This window comes from Silene latifolia, chromosome 4 (assembly GCF_048544455.1).
Source record: "Silene latifolia isolate original U9 population chromosome 4, ASM4854445v1, whole genome shotgun sequence".
Classification (NCBI taxonomy): domain Eukaryota; kingdom Viridiplantae; phylum Streptophyta; class Magnoliopsida; order Caryophyllales; family Caryophyllaceae; genus Silene; species Silene latifolia.
Genome location: NC_133529.1, coordinates 77,205,225 through 77,214,958, shown reverse-complemented (window position 1 = coordinate 77,214,958; position 9,734 = coordinate 77,205,225). Strand labels below are relative to the sequence as shown.

At 39.2% G+C, this 9,734-nt stretch overlaps 2 long non-coding RNA genes across 2 annotated transcripts; both read right to left on the bottom strand.

Moving 5' to 3' along the window:
* Positions 1-800: 800 nt before the first annotated feature.
* Positions 801-1,903, bottom strand: LOC141652305 (uncharacterized). Its single transcript, XR_012547123.1, has 3 exons — positions 1,755-1,903; positions 1,572-1,643; positions 801-1,059 (listed from the first exon to the last, which is right to left on the bottom strand). It is a non-coding gene; the product is annotated as an uncharacterized LOC141652305 (long non-coding RNA).
* A 978-nt stretch (positions 1,904-2,881) lies between these two features.
* On the bottom strand, positions 2,882-3,912 carry LOC141652304 (uncharacterized). The gene is made up of 3 exons (XR_012547122.1): positions 3,566-3,912; positions 3,206-3,276; positions 2,882-3,009 (listed from the first exon to the last, which is right to left on the bottom strand). It is a non-coding gene; the product is annotated as an uncharacterized LOC141652304 (long non-coding RNA).
* Positions 3,913-9,734: the final 5,822 nt, after the last annotated feature.

Sequence of the window (9,734 nt, the reverse complement as noted above, 5' to 3'; positions counted from 1 at the left end):
GCAGAAAATAGAGTACGTGATTGTACACAAGGTGTAGCCTATGTGAAACGTTTGAGTTTGATCTGCAAAGGTAGGCCTGTCCAGCCATATATGATAGACAGCACGCTCATAGCTTCCACGCGTAACTTGTGGGCAAGCTGAGGAATGTATATCTCACATCTACTTTGAGTGTGCTTATAACAAGAGAGTTGTTCAGTGCGTGCCTGAACCAGGAAACTAACTGGAGATTCCCTGTGAGCAAACTAACTGGAGATTCCTTGGGTACCAAAAAGGAGTACAGGCAGCATTGGTTATGGGACAAATGTAAACATGATTATGTGCTCAAATTTCCAGAGAAGATCGAGAGTGGATACACAAGATGAAGACAAATGCAAAAGTTCCTAAATTCATGGAGATATATAGAACAACATATAATTTATGATGCTTGCATATCGGCAGCAAGATCAGCATACATATGCACCAACATACAGGAGCACTATCCATAATCTTAGTCTATTAGTGAGTTAACTAGGCGTAATTGGTTCAGTTTGCTACTCAACACCTCAATCATATATATTAAACAAGATCAGCCAGTTTGCGCACCAAATCGGCACCAAATCTACGTATTGGACAAACATTGCCATCATATGACTGTAAAGGCTCCTTACCAATCACTACAAACAAGAAAATGGTAGCAAAGGCAGCAAAAGGCACAGTTCATACCAAAGACAGTTCAAGGCACAGTTTATACCAAAGGCAGTTCAAGGCACAGTTCATACCAAAGGCAGCTATACTCGGCGTAATTGAATTTCTAAGGGAAACAGCTGCATTTGCTACCATAATTTATAAATAAATACTCCAAATTACAAATATGCACATGTTTTGAAGATACTAGTTGGGATATGAACCGCCAAGTTATTACATAACTTACTTGCAGAGTTGTTTACCTAAACTCAAAAAAAAAGAGTATATACTGATCAGCACCAGCAGCTAGCAGCTAATCCAGACAAAAGCCAAAGTTCAAGCCCTCTTCTCCTTGACAATGAGTCAACGAATCAACCGTTTCCACTGCCCGAAATGCTGAAAAATGGCAAGTGAGAAAAAGAATCAGATATTCAGATCACATTCATAGTGTACAAGAACAAAGTGAGACATCTCTTGGTGTCAGAAGTTCCTTATACAACTTAATTAAATGGAACTTTATGGAAGAAACTCTAACTCAAGTTTCATCTAAGAACATAACAAACCAAGACTAATTTGAAATTACAGTCAGTCTAGAAACTACAATACCAGAAGGATAACCAGTGTCTACCAATCATGAAGAGTGCTAAACCAAATTCGCTAAAGAGCATAATCAATCTAAATTATAAATCTAAGTTAGAGAGTTCTATTACATACCCTACAGAGTCTAGTCCAGCTTATGATCACAAAAATGATTCACTCCATACTAAATATGACGCGTAGATAAATTAGGTATTACTCCTAGTTTCTGTAAGCAAACCCAAATCTACTATCGACATTTTACAGATTAATATATTGCTTTAACTTCCATGTTGAGTCACAAATACGGTCAGAGAAAATGAAGCAAATACCAGAATAGGATAGCTAATTTACTTCAATGCTTCAATCCCAATGCAGGTGCAATCATATACGTTATCTGGTGTCTAGTAAAACCAAGTCATATAAAACCATGTCAATTGACTTTGCTTAACTTTTTCGCTAGAGATAAAAGGATAAAACATAAGCTTACTAATAGAGGATCATATCAAACACACCACACTTTGCGCCGAATTCAGAAATGCTAAATCCTCAAATCTCTTCTTGTCTGGTCCTAATCTCTTTTCGCACCTGCCCACATCATTTACACAATCGTCTTTCTAGATGTGATGAGAGATGGAGTTATTTTATGAACTTAACAAAGGTAAACGAACACCGATTCTGCCTTATTTGGCTTTTATACTCCTTTAAAATGTCTTCACCATCGCCTTTCTAGATGTGACTCTCATCCACAAACTCTACATCATTTTGATAAAGAAATCATAGATCAAACAACCACTGAATTGAAACGGAAAATCAAACAAATAACAAGGGAAATATAAAATGAACACGCATTTCAACAGTTCCTCAAAAGCTCATTGCTCTATATACACCGTAAGAACACCCAGCTAATTAGAACAAGTACAAGATGAATATTTATAGAGCCTAAACACTTTGATTATACACCTAGCTGGAGAACTTTTGGTGCACCAGTCTCTTATTGCCTAAGCAGGTTATACATAGCATTGAAAAACTCTGTAAACAACTTTGGGACTTGTGTGGTCTAACAGGAGGTATGCTAAAAAGCATTGGAGAAACAAATGGTTTGGATGTAGCCTGGCCGCATTAGTTTACAGACATTTGATCCGAGAGGAATGGCCGAGTGTTCACTGACATAAAGAAAACTCTCCATCTGCTACTAAAAGAGATCCAAAGTAATGTTAGTCTAGTTATGTTAGCTACAAAACAATCACCCATAAAGCATTCACAATTTTTAAATCAAGAAAATGCTACCACAAACAGACAATAAATACACAAAGGGCTCGATTAGTTTTCCAAGAAAAATTAGCATAAATTATAACGTTTCCGAAATGCTCCATACCGCCAATTTAGAGGTCGATTTGAACAGATTGAGGAAAAGAGGGATCAAACCCCACGGATCGATCGTGGTAAGAGCTATCGACGCCGCCCTAAAATGCGACAAAACTCAATCGGCCGTTTAAAAGCTTAAAACTTTTAAACCGATTAATACACAACCAGAGAAGTGTATTTTAGAGCATTTATGACGAACCCAATCTAGTAAAATAATGTACGCTATCGATCACATATTGCAAGGCAAAGAACAGAAACGCGAATCTGGCCGCAATTGCAACTTCACTCAAAACCAGAGCTTGGGAAGCTATCACCTCCGTAGATACATCAGTTATAGCCTCAGCAGCATCACTCAAGTACCCGACTTTATCAACTCCTTCCCCAATATTAGTCGACATAAACCTATGATGATAATAACTACCTGCATTAGTTTACAGCTCAGGGCTCTATGATGATATAGTTGAGGGCCTTAACAATAAAACGATTAATAATAAAAAGCAAAAGGTGTAGTAAAAGAAGGCAATTTCCAAGTAAAAGTGTAGCTGGGAAGGAGAGTAAAAAAGGTGATGAAGAGAAAATGAGCAATTGCAACCACTACCTCTCATTCAAAACTCCAAGGAAGCAACATACATAAGGAAATTTTCGAAAATCGCCATGTTTGTCCACAATCTGCAGATAACAAAAACTCAAATCTATTAAACCACAGTAGTAGCAATTAGATTCAATATCCCAGAGAATAAGAGCGCTAGTCGTGTATATCAACTTCCTCCAATTTCGAAATCAAAAAACCCTAATTAAAGTCTTCGCATACCTGCACTGGACCAAACAGCCATTGAAACCCAACGAATTTCTCAAAACTCATTGAGACTATTCATCAAATAAGTATAGGCATAATTAATTAGCCTGGATAACAGCAAATTAAAGACAACAACCAAACGGAAATACATAAATTACGCACCTCAAGTAGATTAATCCTTCAAAATGTGATGGCAAGGAAAGGACAACCAGATGAGATGAAAATCAGTGGCGGAGGAAGAGTAATCGCTGCGGTGGCGGGTGGTGGTGAAGACAGCGGAGAAGAGTGAACCCTATCTAACAGTTGAAGGCAAATTCGCGAAGGGTTTATAATGGTGAATAGTGACTGTGGTGAAAGGCGGCGGCGTGCGACTGTGGTCGTCGATGGTGGTAGACAGACGGTGGAGGGCGACTGTGGACGGTATGCGAGGAGGGTAAGGGGTTTCGAGGGGGAGGGGAAGGGTTTATTATTTTTCCTAATGTGATATTGTGTATGTATTGGATCGGAATTCCGTTACATCGGTTCATTAAGAAAGTAAGAAACCGATGCAATATAAGTTTAATCTAAATAAATTAACGTCGATTGTAGTATAACTGATGTAAATAGAAAAATAAAATAAAAGTTACATTGTTTTGTTTTTATAACCGATGTGAATAATTAAGGTTGGTACTTGGTAGAGAATAAGAGAATATTTTATTATTTTTTTTACAGAAGAAACATACTGTTGGTAGAGAATAAGAGAATATTTTATTATTTTTTTTATGCCCTCTTTGATGGTTAGTATTCCCAAAACTTAAGAATGCCGCCTAATTTTCACTTTTACAATTAGTAGGGCGGTAAATGAAAAATTCTCATAGAAGTAACACTAGTGTTGCTCAAAGTGTTGCGACAAAATACAACGCTTGTTTCGAAATGTTGCACTTATAGTAGTACAATGCAACACTTTTCTTAAAGTGATGCCCTATATAAGTAAAAGCAACATTTTTGAATAAAGCGTTGCATAATTAACTCAAAATTGCAACGTAAATATAAAGTGTTGCTACCGAAATGTTGCATTACGTCCATTTTTGTAGTAGTGGGTAGTCTTCCTGAGACGGACTCACACGAGGTCTAGTAGTAGTGGGTGGTTTAGAAGAGGTGATGAAGTTAAGGTTTCCATCCGAACCTATCCCGAAATGAAGTTCTCTAGTGGTGTCGAAATCATTGTTGGAGCAAATGTCGTCAAGAACATTGTGATAAGAATCAATAGTTATAGGTGCGGTAGCATTTGAAGGATTCATTGTAAAGAACTACAAATATGGAGGAAAAGGAAATATTAACATTTGTCTTTTAAAATCATACTTGTAAAATATTAACAAGATATGAAACATTTATATAGTGACCTCTACCCAACTATAATAAATGATTCCAAGACCCAAATTCATATCGACTTAGGCACGGTGGGGCCGATACATCCTTTATCAATATAACTCGGTGGATTAACGTTTAATCGATTCTACTTTTAAAACTCTTGGTCGATAATATTACATTAACAATTATCTTTAGCCCAAAACACATTCGACAAGGGCACGGTGGGGCCGATACATCCCTTATCAAAAACTTTTGTTGAGTTCAATCCAAATTTCGAATAAATGTGTCCATGATCCAAACCCACATTAACTTGGGCACGGTGTGGCCGATACATCCCTTATCAACATGAATTCGGTGGATAGACATTCATCACCCACTTCCCCTACGTAACAAGGTTTGTACCCCGGTGGGGCCGAGCGCACTCCCTCGCGAAATAGGTTTTCATGGTTTCTACTATTTGGTAAGGCTATGTCTCAATTAATTGTTTTAGCGAGAGGTCATGTCAATTTATTATCTATCACATTTTAAGTGAACTAAAGCGGTGAACTACGATAATTCTAATTGACACGGTCGATAAACTCGATAAAATGACAATGCATGTTTAGTTATGGCGATTTAGCAATGCATGTGACATAAAATAAAATGCAAGCATAAAAGTAAATAAATCCTAGTATGGCCTTTCCTAAAATAGAAAAACTCTTTAACTATTACATATTCGGAAACCAACTCCATTGGTCCCTTGAACTTCGGTTGTGGCACGCATCTCGAGGTAACACCGTCTTTATGTATCGCCATTCTTGAAGAAATCCGTCTTTAGGAACTCCGGAATGAATAAAATTACATAATAAATTACATAATTCCTATTATACATTTGTAACTAAAATAAAATAAATCTATTAAATTACAAAACGGTGATACGAGATCACAATAAAATTACAACCGAATCGATATTCCCATACATTTCGGGAAATACCAATTAAAATCTAAGGCCATACTAAGTAAAATTACATAATTCAAAATTACATAAATTAAAATTATGACAATCATAAAGAAAATGCAGCATTATAATATGTATGAACATGCTCAATGCAGCATTATAATACATAAATTAAAATTAAAGGCGATTTAGCATAAAATGAAGCATGTTCATACATATTATAATATTGCATTTTTCCTTTATGATTGTCATAATTTTAATTTATGTAATTTTGAATTATGTAATTTTACTTAGTATGGCCTTAGATTTTAATTGGTATTTCCCGAAATGTATGGGAATATCGATTCGGTTGTAATTTTTATTGTGATCTCGTATCACCGTTTTGTAATTTAACAGATTTATTTTATTTTAGTTACAAATGTATAATAGGAATTATGTAATTTATTATGTAATTTTATTCATTCCGGAGTTCCTAAAGACGGATTTCTTCAAGAATGGCGATACATAAAGACAGTGTTACCTCGAGATGCGTGCCACAACCGAAGTTCAAGGGACCAATGGAGTTGGTTTCCGAATATGTAATAGTTAAAGAGTTTTTCTATTTTAGGAAAGGCCATACTAGGATTTATTTACTTTTATGCTTGCATTTTATTTTATGTCACATGCATTGCTAAATCGCCATAACTAAACATGCATTGTCATTTTATCGAGTTTATCGACCGTGTCAATTAGAATTGTAATACCCCGTATTTTATTATCGTTTGGGCGAGTTTTATCATTTAATAGTAGCGTAAAAGTAATCGATTAATTCATATCGTATCATATCGTAAGATGAGTCGGGTTTACAATTGAGTTACATTTTGGGTCAAGCTGTCATAGCCCATTTACCCACTTACTACCCACTTACCCATTTACCTTTTACCCTACCAAAAACCCTAAAATGAAACCCTAATCTAACTTTAAAACCCAACCCCTTCATACCGTCATTTTCTACACTTCACCATCATCACCCTCTTTCTTTCACGCCTCAAGCAACAACCGCACCAACGAACGCACGCCCGGTGAGTGTGGAGGGAATAAGTCCGCCGTGAGCCTAGGGGAGCCTTTGCTAGTGGTCGAGGGTGGTTGTCTTGGGCCGAAAAGCACGGGTCGACGGCCGTCATAGGTAAGCTTTCCGTTTTCATTTATCCGTCCCCCTTTGTTTTGTATTGTGTTATGCGTCTTTTAGGGACCGTTGTGGGTGTCGTGGGGTTGTGGGATGTGTTGTTGGTGTGGAGTCGAGTCGGGTGGTGGTGGTTAGAGTGGTGGTCGTTCTTTGGTGGTGGTTGCGGTGGTGGTGTTTAGGTGTCGGGGTTGGTTGGGGTTTTGTTTGTGTTTCGGACATAGGGTAAAGGGGTGGCACCACCGTGGACTCGGGGAGGTCGAATCGGTGGTGCCACGTGTGTCAGAGTCGCCGTGCGACGGTGGTGTCAACGGTGGTGGTTGGTAAGGTGGCAGGGGAGTGTCGTGGTGGTAGGCGAGTTGGGAAAGGGGACCGTTGGTGTCATTTGTGGCGGCGGGAACGCAGCGGGGGTTTTGGTGGTGGTGGCTCGACCGCCGCGTGGGTCGACCACGTTGGTGGTGGTGGGAGGTGGCCGGGCCGGACCAGTGTCGAGGCCTGGTGGTCGGCGGTGAGGTTTGGTGGTTGAGGGGCGAGTTGTGACGGGTTGAAAAAGGGGGTGCGCGTGTGTCGGGTTGTGCGTTGTTTTTGAATTAGTTTTGTTACGGGTTTTATTTTAATGAGTCGGGAATGTGTATACTTCTAATATTTACATTATTAGTTTGATTATTAAGTTAATTTTAAGTAGCGGTGACGGAATAATGTATTTTAGCCTTTGAGTCGGGATTTTATTTCGGGAAAGTTACTATTTTTAGTAACTTGCTATTTTTGGTAATTGCTACTTTGGGAAACTTCCCATTTTAGGAAACTTTCTATTTTGAGTAACTTATATTTTTAGTAATTTCTAAATTGGGAAGGTTTCTACTTATAGTAACTTTTGATTATGGGAACGGGATAAGTAAGAGAATTAATTATGCTATATATATATCATAGGTGGCGAATTTCGGGTGGAATACTTCTGATCTGCAGTTAGCTTATCACCGCTATTTGAGGTAGGGGAATACACTGATTGAATTTTATGATTATAAAGAGTTGACATATTTGGAATTATATGACATACATGACTATCTTATTTATCCTGTTGAGCATTTTTGTTTCATATATTTCATACATTGCATTTGCATTGGAGTTGGAGTTGGAGGAGATGAGATTGTTGTGATTAAGGCCCAGGCGGGTTCTGCAGACTTGCCCTGGTGTCCTCCGCCGCGAGCGGGCGGATCGACTACGGTCGATATATATAGTCTACCGGGATCGGTATGGTTGGGCGTCTTGGGGATGTGTGTGATGGAGTTGATTGGAGGAGCATAGCATTGCATTCTTTATTATATCGTATTACCTACTCAACCTCGCGGTTGACCCTGTGTATTCGTGTATGCCTGTGATGATCCTTTTAATGGGGAGCGATTGACAAAGTTGTTGAGACATTGGGAGCCGGCGGGGAGAGAGCATGGATCACCTGACTTAGAGCTAGCTCACCTTTATTTTGTTTAGTTGTCAGACTTTATTTTTATTTAAGACATGTGTTATTTCCGTTGTAAACATTATAACCTTTTTAATTTAAAGTCTTGTTATCTTTCCCTTTGTTATCTACTTGCCTCGGATTTCCGAGATGGTAACACCCTTCTTTATCCGAGGAGTCCTAGTTCAGGCCCTTAAATAAATGGGGGTGTTACAAAGTGGTATCGAGCGAACGATCTTCGTGCCTAAACCAATGAATCCAATGAATATAGGAAGAGTCTAAATAAAATGAACCCCGGACAAAATGTTAGGAGCACACTAAAGGTAAGGGATGAGTTAGGGGCCCCCTCACACCGAACCATTGGCCCTCTCGGTTTGACCCGGAACCCTGAGTGCATATGAGAGGAAGGGTAGAGAAGTTGCATGATACTGAGCATAACTCCATATATTATTGCCTAGGTATTAATTGATTGATATGATAATTGTTGCATAAAGAGTTGATAGGAGGGTGTGGCATAATACTTTGCATGTTTAAGGTTGATTTATACTTATACATCTATAAAGTTGTGTCAGAAGGCTATGTCTAGTGATATGCGGTTATGTGATCCCTAAGCCATGCTAGATAGACAAGTAAGATAAGAGTAAAGAATTGGCTAGAATTGCCAAAGTGTTTTGTGTTGCAGCTAATTCCTAAATTCTCTTGTAGTCATGCCTCCAAGAAGGAACACGGCTGTAAACATCACCCAGGAAGAGTTAGACCGGCTACTGGCTGAGAATGAGGCCCTAAAGGCCAAAAGAATGGACCCTGCTAAGATGAGTACAATAGTGGCGAGGCATAACCCTACCATCTTCACCGGAGAGGGGGAACCTCACTTGCTGGGAGATTGGTGTCGGGAGTTCACCAACCTATTCGAGCTGATAGCTTGTCCCGAAGAGCTACAAGTAGACCAAGCCGCACACTACCTCGGGGCTACACTGGGAGTGGTGGAATAGGAACAAGGCGGAGATTCGACATGTTGCTTTGGGACATTGAGGAAGGATACGTGTCTTGGTTAGAATTTCAAGTGATATTAACGGATCGTTCATGCCGAGTTCAGAAAGCTAAGGCGAGGGAGGAATTTGATACGTTTAAGATGACAGAGGACATGACAGTGGAAACATACCATAGGAAGTTCCGACTGTTGGCATCATACATCGATGAATTTGCAAAGAACGAGACCATGTCAAGGCTATGAGGTTTGAGAGGGGTTTGACGGTGGATATCAAAAAGAGACTCACGGCGCTCCACCTACCACCGTTCAGGACATCTACCCGAGAGCTGTGTGCTGAAAGACTCTCCGAGCGGATCAAAGAGGATAAGAAAGGAAAAGCCGAGAAGAGGAAGTCGAAACGTCGGTGATAATACGGGGCCAAGAAGCCGAATCAGG